The sequence below is a fragment of the Falco biarmicus genome, chromosome 5 (genome assembly GCF_023638135.1).
Source record: "Falco biarmicus isolate bFalBia1 chromosome 5, bFalBia1.pri, whole genome shotgun sequence".
Classification (NCBI taxonomy): Eukaryota; Metazoa; Chordata; class Aves; order Falconiformes; family Falconidae; genus Falco; species Falco biarmicus.
This window is the reverse complement of record NC_079292.1, coordinates 59,343,206-59,371,157: the sequence shown is the minus strand read 5'-3', so window position 1 is coordinate 59,371,157 and position 27,952 is coordinate 59,343,206. Positions and strand designations below refer to the sequence as shown.

Sequence of the window (27,952 nt, the reverse complement as noted above, 5' to 3'; positions counted from 1 at the left end):
GACATGGTCCAGGAAGGAAGAGGGCCACAAGGACCAGCTGGTGCTTGCTGATGTCTATGTTTGTGGTGGGTTGACCTTGGCTGGATGCCAGATGTCTACTCCCCTTCTCAGCTGGAGGGGGCCAGGGTGAGTGGGTGGGTGGAGGAGAAAATAATGTGAAAAGAGCCTTGTGGATCAAGATAAAGGCAGTTTAATGAAGAAATAGCAAAAGCAGTGTGTGCAGAAACAAAGAAAAACAAAAGATGTTATTCTCTGCTTCCCATCAGTAGGTGATGAGAAACAGGGCTTCAGTACATGCACCCTGGAAGACAAACATTTTAAATAACACATGCCCCCCACTTCCTTCTTCTTTCTTAGCTTTTATACCTGAGCAGAAGTCACATGGTGTCGAATGTCCCTTTGATCGGTTTGGGTCAGCTGTCCTGGCTATGTCCCCTCCTAAGATCTTGCCCACCCCAACCTACCGGTGACGGGGTGGGCAATGTTAGAGAGCCAGCCTTGATGCTGTGTGAGCACTGCTCAGCAGCAGCCAAAGCACTGTTGCGTTATCACCACCTTTCTAGCTACTAGTACAAAGCACAGCATTATGAGTCCTCAACCAGATGCAATACAGTGTGGTTCCTGGACTCTGCAGCTCTGCCAAGCCACATATGCCATGTGCTGATCTGCACAGCTGATGTCTCTCTCACCCTGTTTTGGCCTCTTTCCCACCCCAGGACCCCCCATTGTACAGTCTGCAGCATCCTTCGGTGGGAGGGTGGCTGTGGCACTGAGCTGCAGCGGGGCAGTGACACCCTGCAGGGCAGCAGCTTCAAAGGATCCCTGCTGAAGAGCATTCTGCACAGTGGTGGCATGATCGTGTGGACTGTCCTCACACGACCCGACACAACAGTACAACACTGCTCAGGCCTCTGTGAGTCAAAAGGTGTGAGAGCCTTCATTCGTAAAAGGTCAAGGGACTGAGGCAGCCCCCCATGTGCAGCAGAGCAGCCTGAGACTCTTCTGAAGAGGCACCTGCACCATAGCCTGGGACCCATTTCTGTCTCACTCTCCTTCTTCAGCTTCAGGTAGTCAGAGGAGGTTTTTTACAGTGTTTCAGAGCAGCAATAATATTACTAACAACAGGTCAATGAGAACAGAAGATACAGAAGGGTAGGAAAAAAAAAAAAAGTGGTTATTAGGAAACCTATGCCCCAACAGCAAGATGCACTAAGCTGCAAGATTGCTGTAGATTTTTCTGGGAAAAAGGTGAAAACATGACCTCCTGAGAAAAAGCAACTAGGAGGAACAGTGTCCTGGCCATTTGCACAAGCGAGGCAAGCCAGTTCAGCACACCCTTTCCAGAATTTCTTTCTTGCTGGAGTTTGAAATTTTATTTTTTAAAAACAAAACAAAACAAAACAAATATGCAGAACTTTAATATCAGAGTGTGGCTTCAATCTCAGAAACTCAGCTTGGTCTCAAAGCCAACAAGTATGGTTCTTTGCAAAACCAATCATACTGAATTCTTGCTTAGGCATCTGAACTGAATGTTGTTGTTCTCCTGACCTCTGTAGGACTTCCAACACACACATAAATCTCTGGTACCCTGTTTGAGTGCCGCATTGAATTTGGACCTGAAACAATCAAAGTCGGTTGAAAAGGCTCCCTTGGACAAAGCTGCTTGGGATGTCCTGGGAAAAAGGACCCCCTGTGTTTCCCTCACTAGGGAAGTGGAGACTGCTCCAGGCCACATGCCTTCTGATGGCTGGAGCACAAAGAGCCCTCAGGCTTGTAACACCAAATCAAATGGGGTTAAAGGGAGCCTTAAATTTAAGGGATGGATGCCTTGCTTGGTTTGAAAGCCTCAGAGGGCACTTCTGTTTGGGTGTTCAGAGGTTTCCTTTTGACTCCTGGAGGGTACTTCTCTGCAGCAGTGGAAAGGCCCTCCAGGGTTTTCTGGGAGCTTTTGTTCTTTTCAGATGCATCTTGTCCCTTCACTTGTTTGTCACTCAGACAGCAGCCTCCAGGGAAATGCTATAGACAGCAACAGAGGATCTGCAGAAAACAGTAAGGGACAGAGCTTTCACAGGAAAACATACATTCATTATGCTCTCTGCTTTTCTACAGCATCTTGGTGTGTTTCAAAGGTTTGTCTGGAGCAATGTGGGGAAATAAGCCTTTTGAAACTGTTATTCTGGCACAGATCTTTTGGAGAAGGGTTTTCAGGGAGAAGAACAGAATAGTGATCTGAGATGGCTTTGATGAAACACTGCCTGGGTGTTTAATATCATGGAGAAGAAGGGGATTTTCCCATCAATGAAAAGGGGAGAAAGTTGTGGAAGAACAAAAATATGAGTGCAATTGTGTCACAGGAATGATCAGACATTAAGTGAACATCATGTGAAGAAGATTAACAGGACAGGCAATCCACTAAGGTCAAGCCCCATGACTACTGTGGAACAGGACTCCTGAAATTTTACGGCATTATGATTTTTCTTAGTAAAACAAGCACTGCTTCCCAAGTCACTTGAACATCAGGGGTTTAAGATGTCAGCTCTGGAGATCTCTGCCTGGCCTGAGCACTTTCTGTTTGAAATTCCCAGAGCTAGCAGGTGCTTGGTTCTGAGGAGGTTCATGGGTGGGTGTCCAGGAGACAAGGAAGTTGACGCAGACTGTATTAGAAAATCAGTACAGTCTCCTGACACACTTTGATTTCATTAGAATGACCAAAGAAAAAAAAAAATGATCTGCTGTAAAACTTCTGGCCAGATCTTGATGAAGGACATGAGGAAGAAGAGGTAGATAAGGTTTGTAAAAGGCCACTAGGCATAAGACTTGGCATCCACCATGTGATAAGATGAAATAAATAAAGAAGAGCTTTTACTGTAGGGAACTGAGTCTGGTGCTCAGTATATTGTCCCTTAGATGCAGACAGCTGGCCAAGAAAGATTACTTCACTGGAGACATCCAAAAAATTTCTTTTCTGTCTGGGTCTCTCTCTCCAGAAAGGTTGTGCTAGGGCTGAGTTTTCTGCATCCTTGGGGAAGCTGACATTTCAGAACAGCCTGAGAAGTATTTAGGACAGCGGTTTTCAGCCTGGGGATTGTGTTACCCTCGGGCTGGCTACTGTTTCTAAGGTACTGGTGAAAGCTGGCTCAGAATAGAAAGGTCAGTGCATGTGAAGTGAGTTTTCAGCAATCTTCCAGTCCCCTAGCATGCAAACCTCTACATTTCTCTGTACTTCCGGCCACTTAGATATCCAGAGGTTAAGCATCTCAATCATTATTTCCCTCCTGACAGCTTTTTGCCAGAGCTCTGCAGTCACTGAGACCCCAAGTCTAGAAAGTCCTCTGCACATATCATCCTGACCAGACCTTCAAAGAGCTCATCTCTGTCTCTTCGGCCAGTTTTTCACCAAAACTCTGCTCATTGGCATGGTGCACACCATAGTCCCAGCTGCCATGCCTGTACCTCTAGCACAAGCTGAGAATTGCTGTAACTCCAGGTACAACATCCAGAAAATCATCTTGGGCTCTTTAAAACCACAAGCATCACACCTGCAGTCAGACTAGGGATGACAGGACGATCAGGTGTCCATACTTGGATAAGGTCTCTCTAAAGACATCTGTGAAACTGAGTAAAATTTTGCCACTGACCTCAGTAAAAGCAAAATTCATCTCTGCAGCACCTGATCTTGAGGAGCATAATGGGACTACTCAGTCTCTACAACACCTAGATGAATTTTACTGAGAACTCTGATCAGCACTGTTATATAAATAATAGCAATAAAAGAGAAGGGAAAGCATTATTCAAATTGGACAGTAGCAATAAAACAAAGAGTAATACTTTAAAGCTGAAAAAAATAAAATTTACATTATTTAATTTTGTAACTGTGTGATTTAACTTGTTTAAGTGCTTAAGAGTCCATTTTGCATGAAAAGTGCTATAAAAGCTGAGCTTTATTGTCTCCATTTATCTCAGGTGTTCAGAAAAGTTTTCAGAGGCAGCAAGTACAACCAGAGAGGGGAAACTGCCTTAGAGGAGGTGGAATTTGGACAAGGATAAGTCTGTGCATCCTCTGCATAGTGCAGGTCCACTAATGGCTATTTAAGACAATGATCTGGGTGCACCTAGTGCCTGAGGAAGTCTTAACACATTCATTTACATATGTGGGCATCACAGTGTGCTGGCTCTGTTTCTTTTATCCTGTGCATTCCCTCTTGGGCACATCAGAAAAAGGAGGCTCAGCCAGGCTCAGCATTGCTCAGACTCAGCCCAGCTCTTCTTTCGTTCTTCTGAGACACTCCTTCATCGCGTGAAGCATTTGTTAACTCTCTGAGAAGTTTCTTTCCTATGTCATCCACCGTTACCTTGAAGAGCAATTTGTGTCCTTTAGTGAGGGGAGTGATTTAGAAAATATTTGGGAATTGGAAGTATCAGCACTGGTAAAACTGGAAGCTGTAGCTCCACGTGGGTTGCAGTAGCTGTGGTGCCCATGTCTTCCAGGCAATCACCGGCACAGGCAGACACACATCCCCTCACAAACCTTACACTATTTTGCCCAGTCTTTGGGTAATGTATGCACAGGCGCTTTTACCTCACTTCATCTGGGGAAATCCAGAGCTTCAGGTTTCCAAGAACTATTGGCCTTCTGTAAGATCAAAAAATCCTGATTTCACAGAGGTTAGAGATAGGGCTTTTGGTTATTATCCTGTATATTTCCCAGAAGGAGCAGTAAGGGGTGGGGGGAAGACATACTGCCTTTTCATCTGTGTCCAGGGCCTAGCCAGATGAAACCCTGATCTCCTAATTTACTGCAGCCTTGAAGAGTAATGGTGTTAATAGTAAATAATATTGGGTTCAGCTTGTCTCTGCCTTTCCCCTGTATAGTTTCTGGTACTGTGCTAAATTTGCTTAAAATGAGACTAAAGAATTACTCTGTCCAGGTGAAAACAGTGCTCTGACAGACAGAGTGCAGGACTGTTGCTACCAAAGGATTCTTTATCCCAGGTAGAAAATGGGCGCTTAGAATTGTGCCTAAGGATGTCAGTCCATTTCTGAAAGTTATTGATTAGCCTATCTCTTTTATAATAATCATAATATTGCTATTTTCTAAACAGGAATTATTCTGAAATCCTTCAGGATCCTATATGCACTTGCAGTACACTGTGTCACTAGAGGACTCGGTGCAAGCCAGCTCAAGAACATTCCTGGTCTACAAGTAAGACAAAGCTGAAGCTCAAATGGTGTAGGATCTGTTAGGTTTTGTATTCCTACAGCTGTTTTTAATAGCTACCTCCTTTTTAATACCGCCTGATATTTCTATATTCTCTATGCTTTCATGAAAGATAGGGAACTCACTGATTTGTGAATACACAGCAGCTACCAATACCTCCTGTTTCTAGCTTAGTAGCAATACTTCCCCCTCTACATCAAAATGTGCAGGACAAACCCACAAGCTTGCCTTATACATTTTAACTTCTAGAGGCAATATTTGCTTTCAGTAAGTTGTTCCTCTAATGAGAAACTGGTAAAATACCTAAGTGTCTTTGAACAGAGTACTACTTTAAAGGAGGCTGGAATCAATATTTAATATACAGTTAAAAGTAAAAAATTGCAGGTTTGGTAGTGGTTAATAAGATGAAACTGCATTTCATGTTTGTTTTTACTTCATTATTGGCACTTGTATTTTTATTTCTTTAGCATCACAAAGCTTTAAACCAAGACCAGTATCAGGATCTGGCTTTTTTAGCTGTTGTGCAGGTTCTTTTTGTTCTTGGGTCTCCATCAATTCTTGATAAACTATCATTAAATTCTCCTGAGTTAGGTCTTCCTCCTTTCTTAGTAATACAACAACAAAAAAACCAACAATAGTGGCATTGAGCCCTAAATCACAACATATAAGAGAATTTCCTCAAATCAAGTTTTTGGACTTCCATGTCCTACTCTTTCGTTGATCCTCTATCTGAAGGACGATTCCAGTTTGCAGAAGTCCTCAACTCCTTGATATAGACAAAAGCCTTCATCTCTGCATGGCAACTGTGATGGACACGCGCTTGCCCCCTCCTTTGCCTCTGGCACAGAGGAGATCCTCCCTGCCCCAGCCTTGGCTACTTCACCTTCTGTTTGCCCTCTCCTCACTTTTCTCACATTTTTTATGTTTCCCACTTTTCCTGTTTCCCCTGGCCTCTCATGCGGTGTCTTTACCTCGAGAAATCAAAGAGAGTGAGGACACAAATTGAGAAAACACGGAGGTGTTGGTCTCACATAACCTGCCAAACTGCCAGGGAGCAACCCCAGGCAGCCCCCCTCCAGCAGCATGTGTGACACTGAAGGCTGAGTAGGGAGGGTGTGAGACTAGAGAGATGTGCTGACAAGCTGTACCTTGCCAAACAACCCACTCAGCCCAGAGTGCAATAATCATCTTTCTAACCACAGGATGTCATCTTTCATTTCAGCAAACTGCACTCGGCACCTCAGGAAATTTCTTCTGAATGAATCACAAAAAATCATTTCATTTCTAAATTACAAATTAAACAAATGATAATTAATTGAGCAAATAGCTAGGTCTATTACTGCCTTCCTTCCTGCTGCCTGTGGACCTCCTCCAACTCAGGATTCCCTTTTTCCCTTGCCTTGGGGTCCAGCTTGTTCCCCACAACCATCTGCAGATTTTCTCAGTCCCTTCCCTTGCTGGCCCAAATATTTTCTATACCCTCAACTCAGCAGCAGCTTTCTTGTTCTCTTGCTTTCTTCCCCTGCTGAAAGGGAGAGCAGTGACAAGGCAGGGTGAGGGGTCTACAGAAGTTTCTCTCCAGACCATGGCCCATAAAGTTCTCGCAAGAGGTTTCACTGTCATGTGGCTTCCAAGAGGCTGCCTGATGCTTGCTTCTGGGTGCTGAGATATGTAATCAGTTCTCCTAACTTGGTCCCTGCTGTTCCTTTTTGTCTCTGACACCCAAGTAGAGTGAGTGATGGGTCCTCCTTTTTGCCTAGGCTCCCAAAGACTGGACATTGCATTGGATGTTCCCACATTTTCAGTAACAGTGAGGAGCTTCTCAGAGTTGCCAGAGAGAGGCAATGGCTGTCAGAGTGCAATAAGCAGAAGTGGAGGTGGTGGGCTTGCTTGGGAGAACATTTATTCCTTTTGAGTGAAAGACAATACCTTAACCATGTCCTTCCAGGTCAAACTATAGGCTTCCTTCAGCCCTTGCTCACTCTTTCAGTACCTTCTGGACTCTGTGTAATTTTGAAGTTTTTTTAGTTTCTAAGTACGTTCTCTCTGAGGTTTTCTTTCTCTCAGAATTGATTCCAAAACCTTTCAGCTAAACTTCATCTGAAGTTTCTAGGACAAGCTGGCTTGAGGATAAGATGCAGTTAAAAAAAAAACACAAAGCAATGAAAAAAATTTTCAGGATGCCACGTTGGTGAGGTTTACATCTATTTGGAGGCCTGGCCAGAGGCAGTATCAGATATTAAACCTCCAGCTGGATGCACCACCTTTGCTCTCTGGTGAAAATAGTGGTGTCTTGACAATAGCAAATGGTGAACAACAACAACAACAAAGCTAGTTTATTCTATTTTCATCAGAGTAGTTATGGACAGAATCCATCCTGAGGAAGCAGAGAAATCTCATTCAGAGCCTTGTGTTAATTCCAAGTGAGCACATAAATCCAGTTTGAGGTTTTCTACTTCACATGGCACTATTGTCCTGAGATTAGATATTGGTAAATCTTGAACTGGAGCTTTGTACCCAGCTCAGATAGATTTTTGCAGAAATGTAATTGAAGCCAGAACACAGACACCCATGTGGGAAAGGAGAGCACTGGAGTTATAAATATAAAAAATAGAAAAGGAACTAACTGATGAGAAAAACAGGATATTATGGGATGCTGGAATCACACGAATGCACTAAATGATGGAACATGTCCCCTGCTCTCAGATTTAGCCGCTTCATTAGCAACGGCTCTGCTCAGTCAGGGAAGTTAATTAAAGTCTGCAGCCGGGCGTGTACAGAGAGCAGCCACTGCAAAGGGAGGTTGCCGCTTCTCCTTGCAAGCTGGCAAAAGAGATTTTGTCCTCTTTCACTTCAATGTCTGGAGCAGACACATTCATATACTTCCACTAAGGAGGTGACAATCAGTTTCTGCACCAACCACTTTGATACTGATGGTGTGTGCTGCACCATGCATTCTGACACAGAGACAGTATCACTGATTCAAGGGCATGTGCAATGTAAGTAGAAAGCCTCACATGCAGTAGCGAGCCTATAAAGGCATATTATATGTGTTCCAATTGTCCAGATGGGGCAATATGGCCAACTGCAATGTTGATGCAACTCTCCAGCTTCAGTACTGTTCACTTAAGGGACAATTTAGCCCAGAATGCCTGCACTCTGGGAAGACAGTCAAATAAGGCTCCATTGATCACAATAAAAATTGAGTGTATTCATACCACCAGCTTTGAAAAAGGAAAGAATCCAGAAGGAATTCCTTCTGAAGGAATCTGGAGCCACAGGAATCAGTAGGGCAGGACTGGTTTTCCCAGGCATTAGCAAATGGCTTGTAAATTTGTGCTTAGAATAGCGACACTGGAGTGTGACTATAGACGGAGGATATGAGCTGCTTCTTTTCTGGTAGTTTGGCATCAGGCCCATGCTTTCCATGAACATACATGGGCACATGTAGACAAATGGCAAACTTTGATTGAAAATGTTGGCTCTAGTTTACCGGTGGATCAATGCAACAGCTCTCCCAGCCTTTCCACTCTGCCTCTCCATGGATCAGTAGGAGACCAGCAGCAGTTGGGTCAACTTAGCATTTCAAGTGAATGCCATGATTTTTAGCTACCATGTTACCTAGGCTACTCTGAGGCTTAGAATCAAAGGACTCTCCAGCTAAAAGGAGTGGGAATAACAGCAAAAATTCTCCAAGATTATAAAAACAACCTCAAAACAACTACACTGACTTATTGCAGTATTTGTAAAAATAAATAAATAATGTCTTCAGGGCTTTCAAGCTTTGCCATACTTTGCTTGAGTGACTTGGTAGAGCTCAACTGTGAGGGAATTAAAAAAAAAACAAATCCCAAGCCAGGAACCTCCAGTTTCTCAATGGATTCTTCCAAAGCTGTCAGTGCTGCACTACACTAGGTAGCGTGGCAAGAGTCTGGTTTGCTGGCTGTCCTATTGTGCTTAGAGGTTTGCCAGGGAGCATGGTGCCTTTCCCTTTCTTGCTTGAAGCTATCCTGAGCATGGAATCTGTGCAGGCAGGGAAGTGCCACCTACAGCCTCGGGAAGCCCAAAGGCAGCCACAGAGTCCCTGAAGTGTCCTGGGCCCAGCTGTTGGTACTTCAGGGTACAAGGGAAGAAATTATTTTTTTTTAAAAAAGGGTGTGTGTGTGAATTTATCTGTTTGGTAAATTAATAGAAAAGCAAGGTTAGTGTGGAGGGGAGACCTTTCAAAAAGGCAGTTAGGATAGCTGGGGACAGTCACTGTTTCAGCCATCCTGTGCATGACTTGGGAGTCCTGAATGACCGAGGCAGTGATGGGCTTACACTGAGGTTCAGTTTTTCCTCAGTATTTTCCATTTCCACTGATGGCCACTTTCTGTCTTCAGACCAGTGATGAGATGAAGAGCTGGGCAAAACAACACAGCAACAGTCCTGTATGAATCCAGCAAGTGCTTTCCATTGAATGCCTGTTTGTTTCCCACTACCCTTTTGTCTGTGTTTAAGATCCTTTTGGTATTTGCTTTCCAGAAATATTTTAGCAAAGCAGCTTTGCCAGAATGAATGCTCATGAAAAATGAATGTTGAGACTGAATCTGCAAATATTCACTGAGAGTAAATTTCTCATTGTGTAAGCAATGGTAAAATTCATAATTTGCCCCGTATTTTGTTATATAAATTATACAATCAGGGCACAGTAACAATATGAAGTGAATTATGTATCTAACCAACATTGCATGCATTCCAAATATCCTCAACAAATTACTGGTGAACAATCTACAGGCTAAGAATTATTTGTTAGCAAAATGCATTAATCATTTCAAATAACAAATACATTTGAGGAAATCCTCATCTATTCCCAGACTATCTGTAAAGAGAAAGAGAGAGTAAAAATGAAAAAAAATGATCCATTGTGCTTAATTCACTCAATCCTACTTTGTAATTGACCATTCATCTGATTAAAAAGCCATCAAGGACAGGCTCTTGAGGATGGAGTACCTGGTGCAGATATCAGACTGTGACAAAATCAGAGGCTTCATTTTGACAATCACATGGAGAGCAAGCGCCAAGAAGTAATTTTGGTGTGAAGAGCTTCCTGTGGGGAGAGAATCAGAGATCTTAGCAAAGTTCTGCAAGGCTTCCTCAAGTTCTGCGTCCTTCATGGGGAAAATAAGACACAATTGCATAGAAGCCTTTGCAACAAAGTGGCCTTTGAGATCCCACCTCACCCTGGGTAAACCAGCTTTCATCTTCACTGATCAAGGGAGATACTGTTTGAATCTCCAGTTGAGTTAGTGACTTAACACTGAGCTGAGGGGACAAGAGATCCACGTTCTGCTTCCCTCTCTACCTGGAAACATGCAAAACATTTGACCATTCGGTACTGTTTTTCTCATGGCTCTCTTGCCCCATTGTGTGCAGCAGAAATTGGAATTCATTTGGGCTGAGGGCTGTCCCCCTTGAGATGAAAATGGCCACACACCAGAGCTGATTCTCACCTGAGCATGCTGAGATCAAGGCACCAAAACCAAGCTTCTTGTTTAGGTTGCTATAGTTAATGGACAGAGGTACTCCCAGGAAAACACTCACCCCACCTTTCTGAAATACGTATCCTAGAATGGGCTGGTTTGCTGTTGTCTTTTACACTGTAGAGAGAACCCTTCCAAGCAGCTCAGCACAGGTACTTCACTTTCAGATAACTAAAATCAGCTGGGATTGATCCTTTTCCCTGGATTGATACAGCATCTTGCACAACAAAGCCCAGATCTGCCTTGAGACCTCTAGACATTAGTGTGGTAGGGATAATAACCAGTGAGAAAAAACTTAATTAAAAATTGCCTGTGGGGACTACCTTTTATTCTAGGTGTTCAAGGCTTTCAATTTGAAGAACAGAATGATTGAATCATCCCATTGCATCAGTAAGGTAGATAATCACCCTTAAAATTTCTTCTAGCATGAAAACTCTGGCAGAAACAGACAGAAAGTACAATAGAAACGCAGGCTCTAATGCTGCCCTCACTTCCCAACAGGCACACTTAGAAAGGATATAATAAGAGTGGATAATAAAATAAGGTAGGCAAATGGCTTGTAAGAGGAAGACAACCTCTTGAAGTAAGTCTGAACATGTATTCAGAAGTGTTGTTCCACAAGAAAGGAAAGGAAATGTGGTTTTGTGCTGTTGTGCTCACAGGCCTGTGTAAAGTAACTCAGAAAATCCACAATAAGGTGCGATCACTCGATTCCCATCCCTCTATATTGGTGAGAAGTGCAGAAGTCCTTTCCCGCACAAACACTGCAGCCTCTGCCTGAAATGAGCTCACCACACGTGCCGTCATGCAATCCTGAGGCAGTGCGGAGGCGTTCTGCTTCCCGGGTCCTCCAGGCAGAATCCACCACAAAGCAGGGATGCCTTCCAAGGGAGATGGACTTACTTGAGTCAGCACTGGACTTTGCTGTCAACATCCATGGCCACTTTCCAAACCCTCATTCACAGCCGTGGCCAGCTGCCAGATTTGGAACCATTAGGCAAATGAGCTTACTATTAGTCAGCCACTGAGAGCTGGGATGCTCTTTTCTTCCCTTAAAGGACAGTCCCACATTTCATGTCCACAGTGCAAAATTACATCTGACATGTAATTTAAAACCCAAGCCTTACTCCAGTAAATGGGATCAAATAGCGGGGCATTTCATTTGACAGACTGGATATTTCTAGTTGTAATATTACATTAACATTTCCTCTCTGTGCCTCACATGGATTTTTCATTCTAAGGCAGCAGTGCCTGGCTGCTAACCAGAGTCGTAAGTCAGACCAGGGGTTCCCCAGGATTTCAATGATTCCCTCAGGGTCAGAGAGGGTTCCTGGGTAGGTGATAATCAACTCCCTGGTGTTGTCCATACCTTCTTTTGTGCCCAGTGAGAAGCTTAGCAAGCCCACAGCCCAGCTGTAAGACCTGCACGTTTTACCTGCTGAACCCAGCCTACTCCAGAGACCACGACAGACATTCCTCTTTGAGGGATCAGAGCGACCGACCTAGTCACTCAGAGGTGATGTAGGATTAAATTGCTGATAACCACAGCAGCTTAGCAGGCTGCTGCCCTCTAACTAACATGTCTTTGCAAAAGGCCTGCAATCTCACCTCAGTTTGTGAATCAGAGCTGACATGCATCTCCCTAGTTCAGCATACGGGCAAATATCAGTGTCTGCCTACACAGTAGTCTAGACAAAACCTCACTCCCTTGTTTTCCCTTGTGACCCCTGACAACTGTGTAGTCACAAGGAGTGTCTAGTAGAAACTTCTTGTGGAGTGTTAGCATCACAGTGCTAGCAAATGTGAGGTTTTATACTTGCAAGGTGATTAGCTGTAATATGAATAATACAATACCTATCCTAGACACCCTGGATGACAACTCTGAGTAATCACTCCAGCATGATGAAGTAAAGTGCTCTAGCTAAATGCCTGAGTGCTACATAAGAACAGTTTTTAATTAAAGTAACCAAATATATCTTTAATGTTGATTAAGAGGACTGTAGATTTGAGAATTCTGTAGTACGTTTTAGACATCAGATGAAGATTTATCTTTGGTCAGAGACAAAGCGTGGAAAAACTTAGCATGGTAAGGAACTTTCAGAAACCCAATCACAGCTTAAACCAGGAAGGTTTTATGGAAACTATGGCAGAAAACTTACAAGCCCCATTGACCAGGGGTACCAAGGCACCTCTACTGGAGGGACAGACCCCCAGAGCCTGTGTAGACACCCCACCCCACCCGCCTACACTGCCAATACTGTACTGGACACTGCCAGGAGGAAGAAGGAGGACCTTCATGTCAGTAAAAAAACAGCTTAAACAGAGCTGTATTGACATGCATCAGATAAGAACTAGCCAGTACTGTTTCAGATCCCTTAACATGATATATGGTAATAATTTAATCATGTACCAGTTGTTGTTTTCTATCAAGCCTTGTTGCTGTATTTCCATGTCCAAAATGATACAGTGTTTTCAATAGGATTTTGTTATTCTTGACAAAGAGTAATGTCAAGAAAAACCTTCTGTTTCTGCTAAAAGAGGGAAAGAGAACAAAAGAATCAACACTTGCACATGTTGTCTTGTGGTTTATGGACAAAATTCATGCCCCAAGTAGGTTGTACAACCTGAAGGCAATTCCTCCTCTGTAAGAAACCCACATGACCTCTCTGTCTTGCCAGCAACCCACCAACTGGTCTGAAATGAATACCATTTGAATTCATCATGGTAGATTTCTTCAAATGATATATCCTGTCTGCAGCAAGCTTATCCCCCAGGTCCTGTCTGCTCTTGCACCCTTCTTGAAGAGCTTCATCTGCAAAGTCATTTACAGTGAATCAAGTTTACTTAAGCATAACTCAGATTTCTCTTATGTGTTCTTGCATATTTTTTTCTTTGCATCCTCGGACTGTTTGCTTCTTATTATGGAGGTTGTTTTCTCTGTGATTCAAAACTCTGAGCCAGAGCCAATTAGGCTCACTTTTAAGTAACTACTTTAGGTATCTGAGCAGTAAAACATGTGTTTCAGCCACCAGACATTACTCTGGCCTCTGTCTGACCTAGACATTCCTAGGTCACCTATGGTGAAGCCTGTGCTAATGTAGTTGGCTTGCTAAGTGTTCCCAACCAGCTAATTTGTTTAGTGCTTCTGCATTGTCCATTCATGTTTTGAATGTATCTGGCATACCACGAATCCTACAGAAAACACATATTTAATCAAAGTTACTAAATTGTACCATCTTTGAATTGTTAACTGGATTTTTAAATGCAAAAAAAATATAAAAATTACATTAATTGCATTAATAACCCTTACTCCTTCAAAACCATTGAGGGGAATTGGTCTCTCTATGGCAAAAACAGAAGCTGACTTGACATCGGGCATTCTTCCAATTTGTTTTTTACTACCATTTCTTTGTCCTTTTAGCTATGCAGTAGTTTATTTTTGTCCCTTCAGGTTTTCTGTGAAGGTAAATCCCCTTGAAAATTCACATCCCTACTGGTTTTGAAGAAAATGGGCTGTAATTAAGCAAAGTTGCATTACTTAGAAAGTTGACATTTGCAAAACACCAAATACATAAAAGCAGGGGAAATGCATCATTAAGGACATAAATCTTCTCTTGTACCCACCTAATAAATAAACACATTATTCTTATCAGGTACAACGTACAGCACACTTCATCATAGCTCCACAAATGTAACCCTCCACCTGTTCTTTCAACAGCAGAATTACAATGAAGTGCAAAGCTTTCCTTAAAAACAAAGAAAAAGACTGGACTCAGATTCCTACAATGGTGTAAATCAGTTTAGTTCTTTTGGCTTGAGAGATTCCAAGCTGTTTTACATTAGTTGAAGATGTGTGAATGTGTGAAGAATGCCCAATGCCAAGCCAGCTTCTGTTTTTGCCATAGAGAGCACAATTCCCCTCAATGATTTTGAAGGAGTAAGGGTTATTAATGCAATTAATGTAATTTTTTTTGCATTTAAAAATCCAGTTAACATTATATGTGAACATTTTCATTCCACTCTCCTTCCTTTTAGAGCTAATATTCTCCTTCGATTCCTACATGTTGTGGGCTGGTAGGATCCTATATCTGTCAAAATTGGTGTCTTCTTAAAGATGTGTTCTAACTCAAACACAAATTAATTCAGGGAAGTATTAGGCTCCATCATCTTACTTGTTCCTTTTCACCTTGCAATGAGTGAAGCTATTTGAAGAGCTCAAGAGCAACAGAATTTTTATCTTCTCCAAAGTTTATGCAACCCAGCAAGCCTTCTTTTCCAATGATACCAATGGGTTTGGCTGAGGCCCTTGCTTTGGCAGAGTGATCCAGTTTGGCAGGATGATCCAGCCTTACCAGCTGTGGGGTCTGCACCGCAGTTGTGGGATCCTCCTGATGGAAAAGCCAGCATAGTGGTAGCAACAGCAACAACTTGCAGAAGCTAAGAGCAAGGAGGAGACTGCTACCATGAAAGCAGAAGCAGGCACCAGGTTAAGTTTTTGTTTATTAAGTGATTTGCCAGGACAGAAGGAGGTATCCATCTTTCCAGACCATGTTTGCTTCCTGAAAAGCTATTCCCAGCCGCTCTAGGGGAAAGATGACCAGAGAGACTAGCTGTGGTTAGCAGGCTTCAGGTTAAACCAGACTCTTGCAGGGTGTAAAGGTGTTTCTCCATGGGGATTTTTGTGTGATGTCCTTCAAGGGTCTCTTCGTTCCTCCTGCAATCCCTAGGTCTTAGTGACATTCAGTCTAGCACTTTTTGCTTGCTCCACCTCTGCACTGACCTACTTTTTGGCTCTGCTGCGAGTTTGATCTTAAAGCCACACTGTGCTTGAGAAACGCAAACAACAGGTATCAGAAACTTAAAAGTGGATTACATAAGATTTTGTCCTGTGGTCTCAGACTGCTGAGACACCATAGGTTTGAAGAAAAACTCCTGAATCTGCCCTGCACCTGGATCTCTGTAGCTTGATCAGAGGCCGTGTGCAAGGGCAAGCTTGTAAACACAGCGTGGGTTGTAGGTGAACTTGAGAACAGCTTTGGGCTACTGCTGGACCAACAGTGTCCAAAAGAATTGACTCCAAGAATAGTACATGCACCTGGTCATCATGGAGCTCAATGTGGTGGACAAAGGATGGTTTCAGGTTTTGCCTCTCATTATGAAGCAAAACATATGGAATTTTAGGATCATGTAGTTCCAGCATCCCTGTGGTTAGTGTAGGGATCTGTCTGTTTCCTGATGCCTTAGGAAAACAGAAAATGGCCTATACTGTTCTTCTAAATCAGCAGGAGTTATATCACTTGCCTTCCACAGCTACAGCACAGATCCAGTTAACTGACCCAACAATTTGTTGTCATTTACTGCTGCTTGCATTACTCACATGCTTCCTCTCCTTGGTGTCACAGCACTTTCCAAACTAACCAGCTACAACAAGGTCTTTTACCATCACATACCAACATACTCTTTATGCCAGTCCCTCTGCTGCCTTCTCCTAGTCTCTCCTCATCCAAGGTACACTCCCATACAATGCTTCTTCCTCGGCTGCTCTCTCTCTATTGGCTGCCCAACCACTTAACAGAACCAGCCACAGCTGCACCTTATCTACATCAGCCAACCCGCCGCCTCTGAAGCCAGCCCACAGCTGTATATTATCAATGATAATTAACCCAGCTTCATTCCTCCACACTTCGGTTCTACAAAAGCATTTCCCCTTGCATAGTAGTCAGTCCTGAACCCAGATGGATACATCTCTGCTAATTCTGTGGTTTCCACAATAGAGGGCAGGTGTAGTTGATACTTGACAAAGACTCGGCACAGTGCTCTCTGCCTAGGTGACTGCCTTTGGAGATCTCTGCTGACTGATTCTGGCTAAGTGAGCAAGTGGCTACATGACCACAAAAGAAGCAACGTTTCCAAAATATAGCTGATCTCCATAATAAGTTCTCCAGAGATTTCATGGACATATACCCCACCTTCCCTGTGGTACATACAAACTGCTCAGCAAAGAACTCTTTGGATACAAATATCAAAACATATTCTCAGGCAGCTCACAGCAAAGGAATGTACATAACAAATCAGAGCCAGTGGAAGAGCATGAAGACATTTAAAAAATATCAGTGACTATGATTTTTAATCTCAGTAATAGACAATTACTATATTTCTTAAATCCAACATCATAAACTTTAGTTACTGAGTAGTCTGAGCCAGAACTCATAATTAAGATAGAACTTTAATATACAGCACTTAACCTATGAATATTAGAGGAAAGATGCTGAGAGGAATAGTCTAAGATGTAAATGTTTTGCCTTCCTCCATGCCAGGATGTGGCTCTTTGAATCAAAGAGACCCGTTAGAAAGATTTTGAGGTGACACAGAGCAACACAAGGCTCTTCAAGGCTCTTAATAGATGTCCTTATGGATTCAAAGATTATTTGAGAGACTCAGATTTCAGCTACTAATTAACTTCTGAATAATATGTTAGGCAGAGGGCTTTGATTAAGATATTCCCTGTAAAATCTCACCCCTACAGCAAGTAAACCAAACATTTAAGGTGTACTCTGAACTCACAGACACTGGCCAGGTTTCAGCTGATGACTTCTCATCAAATCTACACGAAGTTTGGAAATTAACCTAGCCCTTCTCTCCTCTCTTCCTCCTTCTTTTCCCTGGCTCCTGAAAGTGGATCACACAATTTGCGAACCAGGCTGACTATGCTGTTTTTAAGTGAGCGTCATGTTGAGTTATGGGTTTCAAGTGAATCACAAAGCATAGAAATGGTGGGCCTGTACTTAAAAAAAAAGATTCTGTACTTAAAAAAAGGATTCTGGCAACACCTGGAGTTTATATCCATGCATGTTCAGAGAGGCCTAGGTGCTTATCAAAATGGTGTCTTTAATTGTTCTATTCATTATAAAAATAAATGAAAATAAAACAATAGGACGAGTGTGTTTGCTGTATGTTGAGGATTATAATGAGATCTTGAGCAAATAAACTCCACTCCAAAACAGGTGTTACAGAACAATAACTACAAAACCCTATAAAAGAGAGACAAAAACCACTGTGGCTTCAGGTTTCATTTGCACATGGGAAAGACAGACTTGCAAAGTGTCATTTAATTGGAATTTTGATTATTAATACCATGTGGCACTACCAGCAGTATTAGAGGAGACTCATGCAGGGTTGGGCTGATTAATGGAGTCGAGTAGCCCATTGAGAGCTTAAAGTTGCCTGACAATTCAGCCCATTAATTAACAAGATGCCATATTCCTTCCCACTGGGCTCTGATGCATTGAACTCACAAAAGCTTGCAGCTTCTTCCACAAGATTTGCAGAATTTCTTCTAGGAAGCTTTCCTTCTTCATAAGAGCCATGCCAAGTCATATGAAAGGCTGTATTGCCACTGAAGGCAGTCAATAGCAGGTCCCAAGACGGAGGATTGTAATACCTAAGTAATAAAGATGTTTCCTCAGAATATGCTTCCAGTTTTCAGGATCTTGTTGCTTTCTCAGACTGTGTAAACTATAAGCATCCATTATTAACTCCCACAAAGAATCCCACTGCTTACTTGTCCTTTCAGTGAAGAACCAGCTGATAACACACGTCACTTGCAATTTTAATTTTTTTACTCCACAGAAAGAGAGGATGAGAGGCTGCCATGATTAGCTTGATCATTTGCATTTTAACTTTCCAATGGGAATTTTCCCAGCAACTGAATATCCCAAGAATCAGGAAACTGCAAAATTGGCATAAAGCTCCCTTTGCATTGATTCAGTAGCTACATCAAAGATATAGATCTTTATTTATGCAAGTTGCTTCAGTCATCTGGCAGACTAAATATCACAGCAGAGCAACTGTACATTAGCATCTTCTACAGGGTGATCCCCAGACATACAGGAAAATTACCATTTCCTGTTAGATTGCATAGGAAAGTTCTATAATGATTTATAAATTAAACTTGAAACTGCCAAGCATATTTTCATTGTCCCGCCAGAGAAAACTGTCAAAAATAAACAAACAACACAAATAGACTGGAATAGAGATTAAATCTTCTGGAAGGGGTCTGGAAAATGCTTACTCTATTTTCAAAATTAGCATAACACAAATACTAGATTATAATACAGAATGAAAGAAAATTAATTGAGCCCTTATATTTTTTTGTACATGCACAGGATGAAGTTGTCTTGCAGTCTTGCTATACGCATGTAGAACAATAAGCAATCTTTTCTATTTTGCAAGGCTGATGCATGCTTACACAAGCTGCAAATCAAACCAAAATTCTTCATAAACATGTTCTGAATGGACACTGATTTCAGCTGCATACAGCACTGGAATTTAGAGAAAACAGCTTTTTCTGTCTAGCAAGTTTCTAAATTCCACAAAGCAATCAGCAGGACTGCTGAAGGGAAATAAAAGCAGGTGGGAGGGGGGAGGAGGAGTGGAAAGGACAAGCCTGCCTGTGAAAAGGCAGCTGAGGAAAAGCCACCCAGCCCAAATGCATCCTGCATTATGCTTTCAAAAGCATTTAAATGACAACAGAGATTCAGTAAAGATCCACAGGAACATTTCCATGCAGAGCTGGAACTGGATACTTTCCCACAAAACTGGTTCTTCCTATTTGGCTGACCCTTCTTCCCCAAGAAATATGCACAGGTATACAAAGCCCATGCTCCATGTTCAGAGGTGTTCAGAGCTATGATTGCATGTCAGGCGCAGCTGGTTTGTTTGCTGCAAGCCCAGCCTGCTGCTCCTGACTGTGATGGTGATCAGTGGGACAGTTCCAAGCTGTTCAGAGCTGTGAGGCCACAGCTGGGTGTGCTGAATAGACAGCAGCCACCATGGCCATGACATGAGTACCTTACAGTAAGACGTCTGGGACTATCCCCTGCTTCACTCCTGCTTCAAGCTAAGGCCCCAGAGCAGGCTTCTCATAGAATTGTAATATCATAGAATCGTTTGGGTTGGAAGGGACATTAAGGATCATCTAGTTCAGCCCCCCTGCCATGGGCAGGGACACCTTCCACTAAATCAGCTTGCTTAAAGCCTCACCCAGCCTGTCCTTGAATACTTCTACAGAGGAGGCATCCACGACTTCTCTGGGCCACAAAGCTGGGAATATCCTTCGACCTTTTGATTTCAGTATTGATTGTTATGAAAGATACAGAAGTTTTATGAACAAAACCATTAAGTTATTGCATCTAAATCTATCCCAATGATCCATAGTTTTTTACCGTTCTACTGAGTTCACTATTTCTACCACAGACCATACGTTATAGGGAATGAGATGCTTTCCAAAAACGGGAACCCCCGTATCAGCATATTTGTGTGATTTTTTGTGGTAATTAGATATGTTTCACTAACATGCAGGATCCTATGACTGAAATCCTCATGCTATGCCATGAAGATGTTTTCATATTAGAAACTACTGCCTCGTTCCTAATACACTTGTTTCTGTTGCAGCCTCAACTCCATTTTTGGCAGATGTGAAGGTGCACTCACCTTGTCATGATCTACCATTTCTATACTCGCTTTGTGCATTCTAGAAGATATCAGTGACAGCTTCAGGATGAGTAAAGTTCTAAGCTACACTATAACCAGGGAACTCAGCATCTTTTCCTCCTCTCAAAACATCTTTGACCATTACTTTAGGCAGGCTGAATATAGCCCCTATACTCTTGATGATTTGATGGGATTTAGACTCCTGACTCAATGCCTCATTTTCTAATCTGGTTTAGTGCCTGCAGGTGAATGTAGGCACTTATTAGTTTTTTGTACAGCATCTAAAGAGACTGGTGACTTCAGTGGGCTGTTAGCACTTCATCTGCCCTTTTGAGAGCACCATTAGGCAGCAGTGTTTATTTTTAGGTGTATAAATACTGTGGGAATCAGGGTTTGGAATGCAGTAGAGCACATGGTTGATGAGAGATCATGTCAGCTGTAAGAAATTCACTGTATTTTTCTCTTTTTAGAAAAACTGATACATGTCAAAGTTTGCTTATAAGCCTCATGCAATGGGAAAAGGAATGCAGACACCTGGCCCTCACCACTTTCAGAGCCCAACCTACTCAACATGCCTGATTACTCCTTTGTTTCTTTTTTTCATCTTTTAGCAAATGAGATCCACACAAATGGAAGGAATTTCAGCATCTTTTAATTCTTCACAAGTCCTTAAATACAGGCCACTCAATTTTAAAAATTCCTGTTGCTTCAATAATACCAAGCTTTTTACGTGGTAGGTTTATTCTCTCGTGCTTTCACAGCACTTCGTAAGTAAGTTTAATAGCTCATTACTATTTTATATATGGGAAACTGAGACACAGAGTTGACAGCAATGTGTACAACTTCATTTATCAGGCCAAAACTGAGAAAAATGTTCTGGATTTCCAGTCTAGTGCCCTGGGCTAAACTTTATTTACACTGATTTCACTAAATTCATCAGATAGTCTGATAGATGTAGCCTGCACCACAAACATATAGCTTTTAAAAAGATACTTTTTAAAAATGATTTGCTGTTCTGGTTTCCACCTCATTAAGAGACACTTGTGAGCATACTAAAGATAAAGCCATAGCAAAAAAAACCACACCACCAAAACTCCATCACAGTGAGGTATGGCTATTTCAAGAGAAAGAGAAGACCAGGCACAGCTCCAGCAGACAAAGTCCCTACTGAGGTCTTCTGCAAGCCTAGCTAGGTGTTTGAAACCCAAACCAGGTGGAGTTTGAAGGTCTAATCAGTAATATGAAGAAACACTTTAAAAGCAGCTGCTGGCCCTCAACCATAATTATGGGTAGGCAGATGATGTGCTGTGTGAGGGATTGTGGGCTGGGTTAGGTTGTGGATAGCAGAAAGCAAGCTGTCAGGGATTTTCTTGTTTGTTAGGGGTTTGAGGGTTTTGTTTTTGTTTGTAGTTTGGTGGGTTTTTTTAAGTTGAGACAACTTTTGGAAGTTAACGGGTAGCTGTAAAGCACACTGGTGTAGACAGTCATAAGGATGAATTTTCTTTATGGCTAGTGAGGGTCTGAGCAATGGTAATTCTCTGGTAGAGCAGGGGAAACCCTCCTAGATTTTAACTGAAGGTGAATTCTAGAATATGTCTTGCTTCTTTGCTTCCTTTGTCCTTTGAAGAGGCAATATGAATTTCAAGCTGGTGGTCCTCTTCTTCCACATGAATAGAGAAATAAGAAAACAAATGTGATTTCCAGCATTTTTTAGTGTACTACAAGGCAAGGTAAGTGGTTCATGGTGGAGCGAAAGATGAGATGCCTCATGGTCTAGATAACTTGAATCCTGAAATAGCTGAGATGAGACCTTTGCAGCAATTGTCTTCTAGTAAGATGGAGATGTAAACAAATGGCATGTGTTCAAGTCTCTCGGTGAGATTCGGCTCCAGAGCTCCATACAGCTCATGGCTAATCAAAAACTGAAGAAGGCATTGTAAATAAATACACCATACTCAGTTCAGAGTGATTTGTGGTGTGGTGAAGGAGGGAACAAGCAAAAACATGAACGGTAGGAATTGCAGCTGTATGACTCTTTGGGTCATTTTTAAAACTGGTTTCTTCTCAAGGTTAGGTTTGAAGGCTTGAATTAAGATATGCCTTCAGGTGTGGTGTGTCCCTACCCAATAATTCTGGTAACATGTTGACAGCTGTCACCATCTTTGGTAGGTCCAGAGAGGTCATAGAGAGCTAGTTCCACACCAGCTTTTGAAAATACACTTGCTTGCAGCAGATCCTGGAAGGTTCTTGACTGCAGGAAGGCTAGGAGGTTAGGCATAAACTGGCCTCAGAAGCACTGTAGGACAGTTCTTAATCTCCCAAGAGCAAAATTTCAATTGCAGCTCATGGTCTTGTTGCCGCAAGTTATAAACATGAGGGGCGGGGGGGGGGGGAGGAAATAGATGGAATGACAGTTTTCCTCTTATCATTACTAAAGAGAAGGCCCTGCTAAGAGAGACCTGTCTGAAGAGGAGGGCTCTTGTACTTCCATACCTCTAACAAAAGCAGAGCTTGTCTGTCCTCCTGAGACCACCTGTCTAGAACTTTTCCAAAGCCTTGATAGCAACCCCCCCACCCCGCCGCCCTTTTTATCAAAGTCAGCAGAAATCAAAAAGGTTGCAACACATATTGCTGCTCCTGACTCACTTATGGAAGTCTTCTTATTTCTAGCCCCCAGCCCTTTCTTGTGATGCTTGTGACCACTGGTTTGTTTGACAGCTTTTTTTTGTTTGATTGGTTGTTGCTTTTGAGGTGTTTTTTTTCATAGGGGTTGCAATGGATGCTACAATAAAAAGTGTCCGTGTCTTGTTGCAAGATCTGGATGTCATTGTTAAAGGGTCAGAAACTGTGGTAATGGCACCTTTTGAAAACACTTGGCAAAAGTCACTGATCACCGTGCTTATTTGGATGGTATTAGCCAAACTGTGCTTATGGCTGTTTCCAAGGATGACTAAATCCGAAAGCTAGCTGAAAGGCTTTATTTAATGTGGTATTTTCTGTGATGGAAAAACAGCTTTTCCTCTTTTCCATATGAGAACACAATTTTCAACTCAGTGCTTCCCTATTTTGGGCACTGCATGAGCCTGCTCCACTGAACCAATGCCATCGAGGAAGAAAGGAGGAGGCATTCTGTGTCTGAAGTTTCTCATAAAACCCCTTGTGACTACCTGCATGGCTTACTCAGAGATGAAAATGCTTGTCTTCTCAATCCCTGCTTCCAAACCTGTTCTTTCAAGGGGTTTTCATGACTTTTTCCTCTCTCTTCCTCCCCTGAGTCACCTTCGGCCAACAGTTTAGTCTTCTATGGAGCTGCAGTGAACCAAAAAAAAAGAGAGATGCAAGGTATGCCTGCTGCACAGCCAAAGGGTCTGCAGCCTTGGTCCAGGAACACATATGACTTGACTGACCATCTCCAACACCAGCAATGGGAAAAGCTGTTCTGTTTGGCATGCAGTGTAGTGGGAACTGTATGAAGCTGAACCTGTCAATTCACAGTCCTTTCTTCTAGGCCTATCTTGGAAAGGCTGACTTGCATACATAGTGATCCCTTTGCTAATAGCTGCAGAGCTACAGCAGTTTTGGGGTGGTGGGAAATGAAGGGATATTCTATACCTGGGGGTCCAAAGTCATCCTGATCCCCCACTAAGACAGGTCTTCCGTGGAGAAGGTAAATTATAGTCAACCTTGTGGGCTGACTGGCCTCTTTTGTGTGATGACTGCTACCAGAGCCAGATAACTCCCCAAAGTAGACAGTGGTTCATTTCTACTCTGTGAGCTCCTTGGGGTGCAGTTCGGTAGACAGCCATCTGCTCACATGTCACTTACTCATTTTAAAACTGGAAGGGTTCCTGACTTCTATTTTTCGCTGTAACCAGGGAGTGCTGCTACAATAAACATTGTTAAACTACTTCTGAAAGGGAGGAGAAAGCTGTGCTGTGGTTTTGCAGAAGAGGTGGGAAGACCAGGACAGTACGGCCTTCTGTGTGGGGGAAGCACTTCTGACAACACACCACAGAAAAAAAGCTGTAAGAAATCCTCTAGGAAATGCTGAACCACATCATGAATTTGAACCTGACACCAAGGATGCTTTCTGCATTTTCCTAGCTTTCCATTGTGTCAGTGGGGATTTGCCTGTCCCGGAACAGGTAGTACATTAAAGACAGGGTGACTGAAACTGCATGAGTGTCCATCTTCCTAAAGAGCCTTGTAGATTTTAACTTGAGACAACCTATCTCTTTCAATCACGTACTGGAGAAAATGTACAGCATGTGCACCTTGCCCTCCAAGATGACGATTCCCTCCACAGATCTTTCTCCTTTTCAATTGTACTGTCACAACAGACATAATATATTCTCACTTCATCACACTTTCTGCAACAGTAATACCGAAACTCAGGGGTGGATTATTGTCTACCTTATGTTGATCCTGCCTGCTCTTGAGACACTAATCCTATGGATGAGCATCTCTGTTATCTTTTCTTTAATCAAGTAATGCTATTTTTAGCACAGATACCTTATATAATAAGGTAATGATAGCAGCTTTTTTTTTTTTTTTTAAACTGCACTGGTAGAGGCTTAGAGATTTAAGCTTTACTTCTGAAAAAGAATCAAGGGCAATTATGGTGAGGAAGATGCAAGGGGAAAATTCAGGAAAGCATTTATGAAAGAGGAGGGGAAAAAAAATCAAGGAGGAAGAATCGTTAAGGGGGTGTGGGGTTGAGTGGTTATTTTTCTGGGGAGGATATTGCTTTCTAGACCATGGAAAATTTGTAATCTACATTAAGTATAGAACAATGTAAGGAAGAGAAGGATTGTGGTGGAAAAACAGAGGAGATTGAGCAGATGGTAGTGGGAAAGTCTGGGAAAGGAAGGAGAAATAAAATGAGAAAAACAGTATTAGGAGTAATAAAGGGACAGTACTTTTTCGTTGCTTTCTCTAAAATGCATGAAGATATGCATATTTCATGCCTTTGTGTGTATGCAATTGTGTGTGACTTTTCAAGGGCCTGTGTATGGAGCAGCAAAGTGCGTGTAAGTTTTCTGACTCATCTGGAATACCTGCAATGCTCTGGGCCAGTAGGCAAAATAGATAGTGTAAGGTTTATTTAAATTAAAAAAAGATGAAGTTTAATGAATTAAATATGAAAATGAATAATACACGTTGTGCCATAGCCCTTGAATTTGCTTTGATGTTAAATGCAATTTATTTTGCATTCATTTATTTTTTTCCCCTTAGCTGCAGGTTTTTCATTCTTCATAATACAGAACCCATTGCAGGAATTGTCATGAGATAGACTGGAGGTTTTTAACTGAGAAGAAAATTAGGAAACTGTAGTCCTACTATCTCAATCTGTGACTGATTGCAACTAGTAGCTTAATTCCACTTAAATTTTTCAGCAATCAAATAGACTGAAAGATGGCCATATCAGTGCCACAGTCAAGCTAAATGTTAAGAGGCAATTGATGTTTCTGGACTGTAACATTAGTATTAAAGTCAGTGCTTCAGGATGACTGCTGATGGAAGAGGTGATAGTGGATTTAGCAATGCATGTATTTCTCCTCCCAAAGTCATTAGGCTTCAGTTCTATTTGTACATGTGGTTGGTCTTGGAGCTCTGTCCTGCAAATTGGAGAGATTGCAAGGCAAGCAGAGCAGCTGCCAAGGCAGAGATTGTAGCCACCTACATTTAAAGAAATGTCTGACTGTAGAATTGCCCATTGGATTTCTGATGGTTTTGGTTTTCTAGAGAAGTGCATTCGTAAACCGGGATAGTTATGAACGCGCCTGCTTTTTTCCAAAGCTCCAAAAGTGGGCACAGGAGTAGTGAATACTGAAGTGAAACGTTCCCTTAAGTCTTTAACCTGCTATGATCTTTCTCTTCGCAGAAATTCTCAAATCCTGAGGAAAAAAATTGTCTATACAGGCATTGGCATCTGTTGATTTGACATCACCAAAATGTTGCAGGCAAAGATTTTGTTGTTTCTTTTTTACTCCTATATTTATTTGACCTCAAACACAGTTCAAAGAGCTCCATTATTTTTAACAGTTCAGAACATGTCAGTTGAAGGAAAAAAAACCCCAGCATGCTACAGGTTTTCTTCAAGAAAATCAAATGCACTAGTAATTGCCTTTCATATTTTATTTCAGAAAAATTGTATATTCATGACTCAGTATGGTGCTGTTGACAAATTAATATTAAGGGAAACAGAGGAAGCTACAAGAACACTGTGAGAAGAAAGCATCTGGGAAGAGCTTTTTCTTTCTCTAATGAACAAAAAAAGATGGAAATGCCTTTAGATGAGGTTCCTAAACAGATGTGTGCAGAGCCGTATGCAAGCTACTTCAAAGTAGGACACAGATGCTGTCTGAATAATTTTCCTAACACTTTTCCATATATGTGTGTAGCCAGCTAGAAGTTGCTGTAGTCATCGCTGCCAGTGGTGATGCCAGAACAATTGCAATTTGGAAATTCCTGCCTGCAAACTGAGACTGGTAGCTAGGAATGAAGGGAAATACTACTATTCTTTTTAAGCTAACCTTGTTCATATTACTTTTTGGTATATCACATATTCATATAAGGTAATTGCTTAAACACTGGCAAAGCCAGAAACCTAGGAGGGATTGAGTTGTATCACCACGCTTAACATGAAGCTTATCAGAGCAAGTAATGCTACTCTCATTTAAATTTCTCTTCATCTGCATTTCAACTACGAATTTTTACAGGCATGAGTCATCTAGCCCAAAGTTACGTATTCCTGTATGAGCAGTATGTCTTCCCGAAGCAGAAGCATGAAGCTTTTATAAGGAATTTAGTTTCCCAGTTGCTCCAAGGGAGGTATTGTATGGAGGCAGAATGTATGTGTACCTAGTGATTCAGTTCAAAGATGTTTTCAGCAGGATAACTTGCACAGAACACACAACTTGATGCAAATAGCAAGTATGCTTCTTGCCTGCCCTCCCCCAGTGTTTCTCTACACTTTCATCTCATAACTGCAATAGTTGCTATTCATATCTGCAAAAAAGGTGTTCAAACAAATACTCTTCCCTCAGCAAAGACCCACAGAGAATACTAAGTCCATGGAAAAATAAGGCCATTTTGAGTATGGAGGAGTTATGTACAGTATGGCATTTTTTCTGTATGCAAACAAAACCTTTGCTCCACACTGTGTGCATTTCTGCATAGACACTGTAGTTCTCCCACAGTCATACTGATTTCTCTTGAAAGAGATTCTCCTCTCTCATACAGTCCCTTGAGCACTCCCTTATAGGCACTTACCTGCACCCTTGCTTTTCCTTTGTACTTCATCCCTCCAGTGAATCTGACTTAAAGTTTTCCCTGCTAGGCTAGAAAGCCTTTTGGCAAAGATGTTCTTGTCCTGTTTTGTCAGGTGAATCCCATGTCTCCTGAGGTGTCCTTGTTCCTCAGAGGGGACTCCTGTATTCACAAAAGCTGAAACCCTGCCTGCAACATTAGCTTTACTACCAGCTATTGACTTGCAAAATATCTACTCCTACATTTATCTTTCCCCTTCATCAGCAGGTTTGGGGAAAACACCAGCTAGGTTCCCATGCCCTTCACTCCCACCTCCAGAGCTCTGTAGTCATTCCTTATGTGGCTAGGGTCTCCCTTGGCAAGGTCTCAGGTGCCCACATAGAAGAGCAGAAAGAGAAAATACTCCAAGGACCAGATAAACCTTTGCTGTCTTTCTCTAACATGCTGG

The 27,952-nt window shown here is 42.2% G+C and overlaps 1 long non-coding RNA gene across 2 annotated transcripts; it reads right to left on the bottom strand.

Moving 5' to 3' along the window:
• Positions 1-93: 93 nt before the first annotated feature.
• LOC130150212 (uncharacterized) lies at positions 94-27,628 on the bottom strand. Of its 2 annotated transcripts, none has more exons than XR_008822151.1 (3): positions 27,508-27,628; positions 10,211-10,307; positions 94-2,037 (listed from the first exon to the last, which is right to left on the bottom strand). It is a non-coding gene; the product is annotated as an uncharacterized LOC130150212 (long non-coding RNA). The 2 variants fall into 2 exon arrangements; XR_008822152.1 differs by lacking the exon at positions 27,508-27,628 and adding an exon at positions 23,400-23,537.
• Positions 27,629-27,952: the final 324 nt, after the last annotated feature.